Below are 14,062 nucleotides of genomic sequence, written 5' to 3'. Positions count from 1 at the left end.
CCCAAACTCTGGTTCTTCAAACTCAAACCCTTCTTAGTGTCCTAATGCACTTAATCATTAGGTGGTGATTCTTCAAATTCCAAAACCCAATTCCCAAAAGGGAACGAGTTGTCCTTCCAAATGTCACAAGCCCAATTTCGCGAGAAAAAGGGGGCGTGACAGTCCTGCTCCTGAAATTAACCCAACTAGTGATAATCCAAATGATGCCCCCGTCTGATACTCTTGTTACTGCCCCTACTTTTTATAGCAACGTACCAAACGAATAGAAACATCTATTGTTTGGCCATTTTTTAGTCAACTAATTCCATAAAATAAGGCTAAGTGTAAAACGTATGGCAAGGAGTTAGCTTTTAAATATGTTGGAGGTCGGGGGAGGGGAGGGGGACGGGAACTTTGGCTAGACACATATTAATACACCCTAAAGTCAAATATCTTCATACGTATGAAAGCTTTGGCCTAGGGGACAAGTGTACCTACTCCTAGTCAGGCTGACCCTAGTACCGGGTTAAATCAATTTTAACCGGAAATTAACACTGTTACCGGTGGTATTTTATATTATGATCGAAAAAAAGATCGGGAAGAATTGGCAAAAATGGTTACTCTTATGTGCTTACACTATAGTTTTCCTTCTGGCCCTCATTTTGTGCATTATATTAGAAAATTTTTTAATCCCATTTATAAAGGTTTTCCTCGCACAACCGTAAAGAGCGACATTTATAAATATAAACATGAATATGAACAACATTTGCACTATTTATTTATTCATATAAATTGATGTATTGCTATTACAACTTATATTGGTAGAAGTGGTAATGACTGTGATTACCTTACTGTTACCAGCCATTAGATTAATGAGGATTGGATAATGCAAAAGCACATTATTGCTTATAGAATAATTAATTCACATCACACAGGGTAGTTTATTGCTAGCACAGTTACAGATATTTATAGATATTTTTGCATTAGTGATAAAATTATATCAGTTTCAATGGATAATGCTACAAGTAACAAATATGTTGTAGCCTTGCTTACAGCTACACTAGGTCCTGCATTTAGTAACATTTTTCATGTTAGATTTATTTGTCATATTTACCATTTAATTGTGGGTGATGGTATGAGAATTTAAATATTTAAATTGAAAAGGTTAACATGTATCTTAAATAGATTTTTTATTCAAACTGTAGAAGTAGACTTAGAAAATATTTTAAAAGGTGAGATAACTTTGGCCTAAGAGAAAGAAAAGATTCTAAACCTTGTCCAACTAGATGGATTACATATATGAAAGTTTAGTTGTTGCATATGAATATAGAAACTGTAACGACCTGACCGGTCATTTGGAGATCTTGCATGTCGTTCGGTGGTTTGAGTCGACGAGCAGCTACACTTCAGGTATTACGACTTGTTCGCGTGGTCGGAATTGAAATTCGGGAAGTTCGGAGTTGATTAGGAAAGAGAATTCTTATTTCAGAAGCTTTAAATTGGAAGATTCTGACTAAGGTTGGATTTTGGGTAAATGACCTCAGAATCAGGATTTGAAGGTACTAACAGGTTAGTATGGTGATTTTGGACTTGGGTGTATGTGCGTATCAGGCTTTGGATGACCCGAGAGTGTTTCAGCACCTATTGTGGAAGTTAGCATTTTGGCAGAATTTCATAAATTTGGGTTGAAGTGCATTTCAAAATTATCGATGTCTATTTGGGAATAGCTCCGTATGGTGATTCTGTTATTGGGAGCGCATCCGAAAGTGGATTCGGAGGTCCGTATGTCATTTTGGGATCATTTGGCGAAAGTTAAAAATTTGAAGGTTTTTGAGGAGTTTGACCGGAAGTGCACCTTTTGATATCGGGGTCGTATTCCAATTCTAGAAGTTGGAGTAGGTTCGTAATGTCAAATTTGACTTGTGTGCAAAATTTGAGGTCAATCGGATGTGATTTGATAGGTTTCGGCATCGAATATGGAAGTTGGAAGTTCTAAAGTTTATTAAGCTTAAATTGGGGTGTGATTCATGATTTTGATATTGTTTGATGTGATTTGAGGCCTTGACCAGGTCCGTGTTATGTTAGGAGACTGGTTTGTATGATTGGACGGGGTCTCGGGGCCCTCAAGTGTGTTTTGGTGGCATTTGGGTTGTATCACGCTCTTATTTGATGGGTTGGCGTCATTTCTTTGGGCATAAAGGGAACTATATCGAGCAAACGACCTTTGATTTGTGATTGGATTGAGCCATTAGATCTGTATCATAATTATGGAGCCATGGCAACAAGAATCGTTGAATTTTGATGTTGTACAAGAGAGTTATGCCCATTTCCGTGTCAGACAAAATTGCTGGTTTCTAGTGCGAAGATTTGTTCTTCGCGAGCGCGAGGGAAGTTCCGTGAACGCGAAGAAGGATTTCTGAGTTGACCAGTCAACGCGAAAAATTGCTCTTCACGAACGCAAAGGTCTCCCGCGAAGGCAATGAAGAAAAATCGCCTGGACAATGTTTTAAACCGAGAATTTTAGTATTTTAGGCATATCTTGAGTTCTAGAGCTCCGTTTGAGGTGATTTTGTGGCGTTTTTCTTGTCTCAACAAGGAGGTACATATCTGACTATTTTGATATTTATCCATCATTATTTCTGTTGGTTTCTATTTTTATTCGTGTTTGGATTGTAGAAATTGGGATTTGGAGCCCCAAAGTTGAAAAATGGTAAATCCTTGATTTAAACGGACAAAATTTGATGAATTTCTGGATATAGACCATATGAGTTATGAGTAATATTTATTTTCAATAATTTTTGGAATCCGGGCATATGGGCCCGAAGGTTGATTTTATCGACTTTTCGAGCGGAGTTGGAAATTATTTTAAATTGGATTATAATAAGTTGGAGTATATATTTATGGATTTGCACATTTATTGACTAGTTTTGAGCGTTGGGCACCGGTTTGAGGTGTTAAAGCGATGTTGGAGCCAGTTTTAGAACTTCAGAGCGAGGTAAGTCTCCTTTCTAACCTTGTAAGAGGGAATTAACCCCATAGGTAACATAAATTAATATGTGCTTCTAATTGTGGGGGCTACGTACACATGAAGTGACGAGAGTTCGTACATAGCTACTAGCTATGACTATGTCCGGGTAGTCTAGGTTTATATCATGCCTTGTTGATATTGCTGTTGATTTATGTTTATTGTTTGCCTTGAGAAAAAGCAAGATTGAGGTTGAGTAATAATTGTCTTGAAAGAATGTAAATTTGAAGAAATTGAAGATTTAAAAGGTTTTATTTGAACTTCGAAATTTCGAAAAGAATTGAGGAATATTATAATAGCTTAAGAAATTTATATGTAACCGCGTCGCATGTATGTTTCGCGAGCTCGGTAATTTCCTTAAAAAGCTTCAAGTTGAATTTCCCTTATTTTGAAAAGAATCAAGAAAGAGATATGATTTAAAAGTTAAATTTATGTTTGACCTCATCATAGGTATGATTCGCGAGCGGGGTAATACCTTAAACTTATATTTGGCTGTGCCGCAGTTATGATTCGCGAGCGGGGTAATTCCTTAAATTTTCATTTGACAGCGTCGCATGTATTTCGCGAGCGGGGTAATAGATGCATCTGTGGTTCGCGTCGTTCGACCCCCGGCAATGCACAGTTTAAATATTATGTTGGATCGGGTCGTACGACCTCGACATGATTTGCGCATGACTTAATTGACTGTTTTGGAATGGCCTCATTGGTCGGAAATATAAATTGTTAAAAGATAAGCGCAATATCAAGTCACCTCGTGGAATCATAATCAGGCTCTCGGCGTCATATCATTATCAACAAGCCACCTCGTAGCATACATATCTCAGGCCCTCGGCCTCATAATCAAATTAGTATATCACCGCTGCGGCATGCAGCCCGACCCAGAAGATATCCTCACAACATAGGCCCTCGGCCTTACTCAATTAAAAATCACATAAGCCTCTCGGGCAACAGTAAAATAGTGTTTCTCAGCCCAAAACATCATTTAAATATCATTTGAGTATTAAAGCTGAGTGAACATGGCTGAGTTTTGAGAAAAAACAGTGGAAAATAATATGATTGAGTTCAAGTATAAAGTCAAAATAGTGAGTCAATATCAACAAAAATCCCCGAAGGGTTCAAATAGTTGGCACTAAGCCCAAATATGGCATTCAGCCCAAATAATGATGATAGGAAATAGATTCCAGTCAAATATACGGTAAAATTAGCAATCAGGACTGACCGAGTCACAATCACCAATAGTGCACGACCCCACGCTCATCATCAAGCATGTGCCTCACCTATATATAGCACTACAATGTGTAATATGGGGTTTCAAACCCTCAGAACATCATTTACAATTATCACTCACCTCGTTTCGGTCCAAACTCTAGCCCGTGATGCCTTTCCCGCATGATTAGACCTTCGGATGCTCCAAATTTAGCCACAATCAGTACATAATCATTAAAATATGCAAAGGTAACGAATTTTACATCAAAATCCCGAAATTGCTCAAACCCGCCCCCCGGGCCCACGTCTCGGAATCCTATAAAATTATCATCAATGGAATCCTCATCCTCACACGAGTCTATAAATATCAAGAACATCAAAATCGGACCACAAATGGCCCATCAAATCCCCACTCAAAGGTCTCTTAATCTCAAGCCCTAATTACCCATTTATGGTACTAATTGTTCCATGGATTTCAAGCTTACAATGATAGAATTCATCATAGAAACAAGTTTAGGGAACAAAAATCTTACCTCCATGAAATCGTCTTGAATTCCCTCATCAATTAGCTCTCTTAAGCTTTAAAATCGCCCAACAATGGAGGTACTTAGCCTCAAAATCGCAGAATAGCCCTTTTAAATCATTCTGCCCAGGCATAAAAATCCTTCTTTGCGAACGCGGTCAAAGCCTCGCGTTCGCGAAGCACAAAATTACTTTGACCAAATTTCCTTCACCGCGAACACGTCCTACCATTCGCGAACGCGAAGACTTGGCTCCCTAACCCAACACGAACACGACTCCCTTTCCGTGAATGCGAAGAACAAATAAATCCTCAAACCCAGCTGCTCACTTCCCCTACGCGAACGCGGAGCCTCCCTCGCAAACACGATGCACGACGAACCCAGCCCTTCGCGAATGCTAAGTCTAAAATCTCTACCTCACCAGCTAACCCTTAGCGAACGCGAAGGCCAAATGCCTGCAGCAATGAACAGAAATATTTCTGCAACTTTGCAAAACATGAAATGGTCCGATTGACCACCCGAAACTCACCCGAGGTCCTCAGGACCTCAACCAAACATGCCAACATATCTCATAACCTCATTAAAACTTGTTACAACCTTCGGAATGCTCAAAATAACATCAAAACACCAAATTCGCATCGGATTCATGCCTAAGAATTCCAAAACCTTCTAAATTACGCTTTCGATCAAAAACACAACCAAACCACGTCTGAATGACCTGAAATTCTGCACACACATCCCAAATGACACAACAGAACTACTGCAACTTCCAGAAATCCATTTCGACCCCTATATCAAAATCTCACCTATCAACCGGAAAACGCCAAAACCTCAATTTCGCCAATTCAAGCCTAAACCTTCCACGGACCTCCAAAATGCATTCCGATCACGCTCCTTAGTCCGAAATCACCTAACGAAGCTAACCAAATAAAAAAAATCCCGATCTGGGATCATATACTAACAAGTCAAATCTTGGTCAAACCTTTCAAATTTCAAGCTTCAACCGAGAACTGTTATTCCAAATTCATTCCGATTACCCTGAAAACCAAAACCAACGATTTACATAAGTTATAATACATCACACATGGCAGGTAACGCCCCATAACTAACAAGAAAAGTGCAAAAGCTCAAAATGATCGGTCGGCTCGTTACAGCAACCAACAGATTCTCCTTCAAAGTACTTGTATTTTTCTTTTCTGTCCAAATATATATTCCGGACAGTTATTGTATTTTATATTAATTCCTAGTAAATGCTCATGCTCTTGTGACATCAGGTTCTGGGATGATTATGGGGTGTTCCGTTTGAAATTGGAAAATATTATTATCTATTCCGTAAATTCATATTTTACTAGTTAAATTGAAGCAAAATTTACAATTTCAAAAATATTAAAATGAGAATTTCACTAATTATTTAGTGTTGGCTTGCTTGACAGTGGTGTCGGCGCCATCACGACCTTTAATAGATTTTGGGTCGTGACAGAAACCCCATAAACTCAACGTTTAATGCTCATGTAAGTGATGATGATGAGCACCTTAAAAATACGGATTGGGCTAATGTTAAAATGCTTGTAGATTTTTTAGAAAAATTTCATATTGCTACAAATGAATTTTCTGGACAATATTATCCTACTATTTCTAACTGTTTAGTTTATATTGCATAACTTTTAAATTTGTTTGCTCATTTTTTAGAGGGTGGAAAAATTTATAAACTTGCTATTGAATCTATGAGAAAAAAGTTTTAAAAAATATTTTTTCCCTATTTTCTCTATTTATGGTGTTGTTGCCTTGTTAAATCCTACTATGAAATTACGAGGTCCTCATTTTAGTATGAAATTGTTTATAATGGTTTAGCACTTGAAGATGAGGAGTTGTCTACACTTCTAGAAGCAATAGCCTCAATTAAAATAAATGCTCAAACTATTTATAATGCTTATCAAATTGCATTAGATCATGCTAGACCAAATGTTCCAACTCCTTTTTCTTCTTATTTTCAATCATCTAAAAGAACTGCGGGAGTAAGAGCATTTGTGCTTGGGCGGGGTTAAGGGGTTCTCAAGGTTGTACTACTAATAATTTTCACAAATAAATGAGCTTGAAGTTTATTTGTCACAGAGAATAGAGGAAGTGAATCCGGACGGCTCTATAATATTTTGGAATGGTGGAAGAACAAAGAAAAATACTTTCCGGTGCATTCAAGGATGGCCCGAGATGTTTGAACTATTCAAGCTTCAACAGTGGCATCAGAGAGCGCTTTCAGTTAAGAAAGACTTCAACTCGGTGATTATAAAGCGTCTATGAGGATAGCTTGGAAAAATAAGTACTTTTCAGAGATTGGATCCATTCAAAAAGAAGAAATTTTGGACTTGCTGAATCACAACCAGAGGTAGACGAAGCTTACGAAGAAATGCTAACCGAACTTACGGAGGATTCTGCTTCGCCTGGAAGCAGTGATGACCAAGCTTCTTTTCCGCCACTACTAACGGAAATTCCTCCGGACCTTAATAGATTTATGAAGTTTGTAAGAGATACCATGTAACTTGTATGAACAAAAATTAGTATGTATTATGTAACTTGTATTTTGACACATCTTGATTAGTTTCTTTTTCTTCTCAATGGTGGTATTAGCGTCTTGTTGTGCTTATTCCATAGGGGGAGGAAGACTAAAAAAGATATTGCCATATTTTTTTAATGCTATAATAAATGTATAACGCATTGCTTTGAATATCTCTTTACAATATTTTTATCTTTAAATTTGAATTAAAAAATTTAGGTCACAGTTCTATAATATAATTTATAAGGAATTGCCTTAGATATTTTTATTACCATCTTTTTCCTCTAACTTCTATAAAATTTCAAAAAAAACGTATCGATTGGGCTCACTTGGGCCCACTTAGCCCGAGACCATTAGTTCGTGGGCCCGGTACTGGGCCGTTTCAAACAAAAAGACCACCAGGACCGGAACCTCGAGGCCCGTTTAAATTGGTACTGGACCGGGACCGTGAGGACTGGCCTATTTAGCCCACTTAGGCCCGGGACCGGCCCACATGCCACCCTTAGCTAAAAGGAAAAGCCAAAATTTAGTTATTACAAATTAGGGATAGAGATGGCATACTAACCCATCCCGATTTGTCTTTATTGAAAGCATTTAAAATAAAATTTGGAGTGAGTCCCCAAACATAGTGTTGTCCACTTTTATAGTTGGTGGACACAAATTTCGTCCATATTTAGCCGGTGAATCCGCCACAGAATTGCCTTCCCAAAATATGTGGTCTATTGCATCAAGTCCCACGACATCAAGAAGAAGACTGTATTCATAAATAAGACGTGAGTAACGATGACTATAAGAAGTAAATAAATACATTACATATTATCGGGAGTCTGTTTCCACAATTATTAAAAAAAGATTCTTTAGGTGTGTTTGGAACGAAGGAAAATGTTTTCCATGAAAAATATTTTTCTAGAAAATGTTTTCATGGAAAATGAGTGGTTTTATCAGTTATTTTCCCTTGTTTGGTTGGTGAGTGAAAACCTTTTCCCAAAAAATATTTTCTGGTGTTTGGTTAGAGAGTAGAGTTTTTTTTTAGGAAAATAATTTTTTATGTCACTCTCCTCACCCCTCACCCCCTTCCCCCAAGTCCCCCTCCCCCTAAAATACCCAACATTTTCATGACTTTATTTTATTCAAGAATTTAAATATTCTTCTAAAAATGCACACAAACCCAAAGGAACTAATGTATTGCTTTACTTTTTTATGCAAAAATAACATCGGAATTTGTGCTCCATAACTAAAATAAATATACTTTTTTGGGTTGAAAAAGAAAGTACCATTTCTATAACATGAAAATAAAGTACTCATTTTGTTGAAATGAAAGAAGATACTTTTTACTACATCATTGTGTTTAAATGAAAGAAAATATTTTTTTCCATCATGAAAAGAAAGTACTATTTTTGTTAAAATAAAAACAAATATATCGTGAAAAGAAAATACTCATTTGTTGAAATGAAAAATATACTCTATCTATAACATGAAAAGAAAGTACTATTAATAATATTTTTATTTAGGATAGGGGTGGTGGCGAGGGTGGGGGTGGGAGTGGGGGTGGGGAAAGGATGGGGTGGTGGTGTGGGGGTGAGTTGGTGGAGGTTGGTGGGGATGGGGAATGGGAGGAAGGTTGGAGAAGAGTTTTGAAAAATGTTTTACCTTCTCTTGATATGGAAAATGAGTTGATGAGGAAAATATATTCCAAAATTTTAAGAACCTGTTTGGAAAGTCACCTTGGAAATGGATTTGTGTATAATTGGGTGTAATTACACAGTTTGACATGTTTGTTTGGCCAAGTAATTACTTGGTCAGCATGGAATTGGATGTAATTGAAGGGGTGTAATTATACTCTCCAATTCTCAAGGGGGAGGTGAGAATTAGTGGTAATTACACTGTGTAATTACAAGGTTGCTTTTTAGTTTCTTTACCTTTTCTTTTTATTTTAATTTATTTTCTTTATAGGTTTTTATTTCTATTATTTTATTTATTTTAATTTTATTTCTACTTTTTAATTTCTTTTGAAATTTTAAATGTCACGACTCAAAATTCATTAAAGATCGTGATGGCGCCGGACACCTCTGTCAGGCAAGCTAACACTAAATAGTTAATTAAACTCCCATTTTTAATATTTTGAAATCCAAATTTCTTTTAATTTAACTAGTAAAAAGATACACTTTGCCGGATAATTCATAATACTTTCAAATCTTAATACTGAATATCCCATAATCATCCCAAAACCTGGTGGCATAAGTGCATGAGCATTTACTAAGGAATAAAATAAAATACAATAACTGTCCGGAATATAGTCTGGACAGAATGGGAAATACCAATACTCTGAAGGAGACTCTACCGGCTGCGGGTTGTCTCGAGAGATGCAACTGAAATAAGTCACTGTATCAACCATGCCGTTGCGCCCATTAGGCCACTAGACATGCATGTGCATGTGCAACAAAAATGCACAGTAAGTGTAGTATGAGTACGAAAACAACGCGTACCTAGTAAATATCCAGTCTAACCTCGTAAAAGTAGTGATAAGAGGTCGACTTCAACACTTACTAGTGGTCCAATAATATCAGGTATAGTAAGAAAGTGAATAAATAAGAAATATAGTAAATATATGGAATACACAAGTATAAAATACGTGATATAATTCCTCTATTTAAAATTTTACTCAGACTCTCATCTAGCAAGTTCCCTCCGTAACCGGAGCATATATATAACTACAGTGAATTTCATCAAGGAAGTTGTCATGATTCAAATCAAGGAAAATCCATCAGATACACTGGATTCTTTCCAAATATTATGCACGATTCCATGAGGATAATATATACATATAGGGAATGCCGAGGCGTACGGCCCAATCCAATTTAAAAGTAAATTGTGCACCGCCGAGGGTCGAACGACGTGAACCACAGATGCATATATTAACCTGCCGAGGCAATCAGCCTGCTCCCATGAGAGTAGTAGAAGGAAATACCCCGCTCACGAATCATACGTGCGACGCGGTCAAATCCAAATTTAAGGAGTTACCCCGCTCGCGAATCATACATGCGACGCGATCGAATATAGGTTCCAAGATTTTTCCCGCTCGCGGATCATATGTGTGACGCGGTTACACATAGATTTCTTAAGTTATTAAGGTACTCCTCGATTCTTTTTAAATTACGAATTTCAAATGAAAACTTTTAAGTTCCCAACCTTCCTCAGTTTCAACTACTTTCAAAAACATTTAATAAGTAAACTCAATCTCGTTTATTCTCAAGACAAACAATAAACATAATTTAACAACAATATCAACAAGGCATGATGTAAGCCTATAACTACCCGACATAGGTATAGCTAGTAGTTACTTATGGACTCTCGTCACCTCGTGCGTACATAGCCCCCACAAATAGAAGCACATAATATTGTAGTTCACCTATGGGGTTAATTCTGTGATGACCTTTTAAAAGCAAATTCTATATTCCGAGGCCTTAAAAACCTCTTTTTGTCTCACCTCAATTTGTGTGCGCAGTTCGGGAGCGTTTCCAGAAAGCTTTTAAGTGAAATCCAAGTAAAATAAGGAAATTGGCTTTTAAAATTGATTAAAGTTGACTTTGGTCAACATTCTTGGTAAACAGACTCGGACCCGTGATTCGACGGTCTCATAGGGTCTGTGGTAAAATATGAGACTTGGGCGTATACCCGGAATCGAATTCCAAGGTCCCAAGCCCGAGAAATGAATTTTTGAAAGAAATTGTTTAACTGAAATTATAAGAGTTTTTGGAAATGTAAATATGTTGGAAATTGATGGTATTGGACACGTATTTTGGTTCCGGATCCCGATACAGGTCTTATATATTAATTAAGTTGAATCTGTGAGGTTTTGTAAGAATCGGAGTTCGTTTAGTATAAATCGGACCTTTATTTGAGAAAAATAGGAATTTTGATGTTCTTGGATGATTTCATGAATTTGAGGTTTAATTCATAGTTGTTGATGTTATTCTGATGGTTTGATCCCATGAGAATGTAACGACCCTGTGAGCACGTGATTTTTGCTCCACGAAAATTACTCCAAAAGAAATCGAAAATAAAACAAGTTACCTTCGGGCACAATTTTGAGAATTTGCGTGACATTTTTGGTAATCATTTTTTGTCCGTAAATGTTTACTTTTTGTAGTTAATCGCGAAATATAAAATAAATATATTACATGCTTATTTAGGATTAATTGTACATTTAGGAATTAGTTAAATCATAGTTTGGTTTTTTAAAAGAAAAATCGCAAAAGTATGCTTTTCGTCTTATGTTTTGTTGCCATGGTGTGATTTTACCTATTCAAATATTTTAATATGTGTGTGATAATTGTGTTAAGTGTTAATTAATATGTGTTTAGTTTTACTTTAATTAGGTATTGTGTTTAAATTAGAAAATAAAAAGAAAAGAGTGCAAATTGGTCTAAAAATCGGATTGGGCCAGTTTATTTAGGAAAATTCGAGGCCCAAAAGCACCAAAATTAGGCCCAAAAACACTGCCTTGCCCAGTCCAGATCAGTTGGCCTCAGGGATATCCAAACGACGTCGTTTTGGTCATGCCTGATCTGGGCCATTGATCTCAGGATGATCAACGGCCAAGATCACATCTCCATACCCACATTTAAACCCGACCTGTCTCACCCAGAGACCCACCGGCCTCACTTAAACCCATACGGCGTCGTTTCCACTTAAGCTGGTTAATCCAGGCCATCGATTATTGATGATCGAACGGTCTAGGTTAATTTTCCCCCTAACTATATAAACCCAAAACCTTCACCCCGCGCCCTAAGCCAACCCCCCTTACCCTTAAGTCGTCTCCCTCACCGAACCCCAAATCCTTAGAACCCTAGAGCCGCCCCCCTTTCCCTTCACCGTAAACCCGGAGGCAACGACGCCGGTGACCACCATCTTAACACCCCTAGTACACCTCAACCCCCTGAATAAGGATCTGCTACCCCCTTGCCTCGAATCATTCCCCATCGCCTCGAATCTTCGTTTGAAGGTTCGAGCAAAATCCCGATCTACACCAACCCACCCCAGATTCACACCAGGCACTCCCCTGACCTCCCTCGTGACCAAACTAGGCTTGGTTTGATCCGAATCTAACCAGGAAAACCTGAACCCCTAATCTGAGCCCCAAGAACCCTAGAAATCCAGAAATCAGGATTTTGTCCTAATTAGCAGAGGTTTGAGGGTCTAATAGACCTTAGTCAAAGTGTTCTCTATTGAGTACACTTGATTAAGGTCCGTTCGACCTCAAAAAGGTCGAGTCTAAGTTCGGGCCCGTTTCACCTAGTTTGCTCGAGGCATTCTTTTCCCTTTCTGTTTGATCCATTGTTGTTTGTTTGTTTTTGTTGTTCGTCTGTTGTTTAGAATAATTTTATTTCCAATTCCTTTGCTTTGTTCTTTTCTCCTCCAAATTAGACCTTTTATTTGGTCGAAATTTTCGTCTGTTCATTGATAAGTGTATGTGTTTAAACTGTATAATTGATTGGAATGAGTTTTGGTCGATTAATTAGTCCCCAAGGTAATCCCCTGTTTTGTCAGTACAATTTGAACCCCCTGTTAATACTGTTCGATTCCGATTCATTTGCTATTGATTGTGCGTATTGTAATTCACATAGTCGATTCGATATATGTTGTCGATTAGTTTCAGCTTTGAATGACAATAATTTGACGCACGTTGTTTGATTTCTGCTGAAGCATCGTTCGAATCCAATTACGAATTGATTATAGCTGCTTATAGTTTGTGTATTTGAATCAGAAATCGTTTAAGGATTGCTTATAGCTGCAGTTTAACATAGATTTCAAAGTTCAAATTGACATAGAATTTTGTCCCTACGTGAACAGCATGTGCATTATCAATTGTGAATGAGTTAGGGTTAATTGGACAGCATGTGTTGTCAGGGCATATTCAGGCTGCCCATACTCTTGTTTAGTTTAATAAAAGGGAAACCACTTTTAATATTTAAAGATAGGGCTGTCAGGGGAATCTCATGGGAGGACTTTTATTTTAATCTGTGAGTGGAAGAACAGAAGGAGAACATGGGAGGGGTTGCAGTTTGTTTAACAGGCTGTTTTGAATGGGCTCATTCTAGGCTATAAATAGAGGAAGAGGGATACAGAGATAGGAAAGCGAAAAAGACTGAAAAACAGAAGAGAAGAAAGAGTGAGCGAGAATTGAGTTGGAAGAAGTAGATAGGGTTCACATAGCATCAAAGAGAGGCTTTGAAAAAATAGTTGATAGCAAAAGCAACAAAACACCACTTCAGTGAGTTCTGGGTTAGTGTCAAGTCCCAGTAGCTGACATTGGTTTGCTCGACTGATTTCAATTTTTTGGAACCTATTGGCTATCTATTGGTCCAGTTTTGGTCTAAAATTCAAGTCCAGTTGAGTCTGTTTGGTTCGTTTAGTTGCTGTCGGGTTTCACAAATCACTTCGAGCCTCCTTTAAGTATATTTCTGGGGTATTTGGTGCTGTTGGAACTTCTGCCTTTGCTATTGCCTGTACTGCTGCTACTTTGCTGACTTCTTTTCTCTTCAATTGTAAACGTTCCAGGTACACACTTCTGAAACTATGGGTTGATGTAAGCTTGAATTGGAAGTTGAGTTGAAATAAACAAAGAAATGAAACGTTCACATACTTTCACAATATCTGTGCTCAAGATGTAGCAATAGGATGAATGATAAAGTAGTTTGTGATTGTTTAGGCTCATCCAAATTGTATTTACTTTGCGTGAATTGGAACGTACTCGAACTCGATTTTGGGACTGTTAAA

This window comes from Nicotiana tabacum, chromosome 6, assembly GCF_000715075.1.
Source record: "Nicotiana tabacum cultivar K326 chromosome 6, ASM71507v2, whole genome shotgun sequence".
Classification (NCBI taxonomy): Eukaryota; Viridiplantae; Streptophyta; class Magnoliopsida; order Solanales; family Solanaceae; genus Nicotiana; species Nicotiana tabacum.
Note: the sequence above shows the minus strand (reverse complement) of the source record.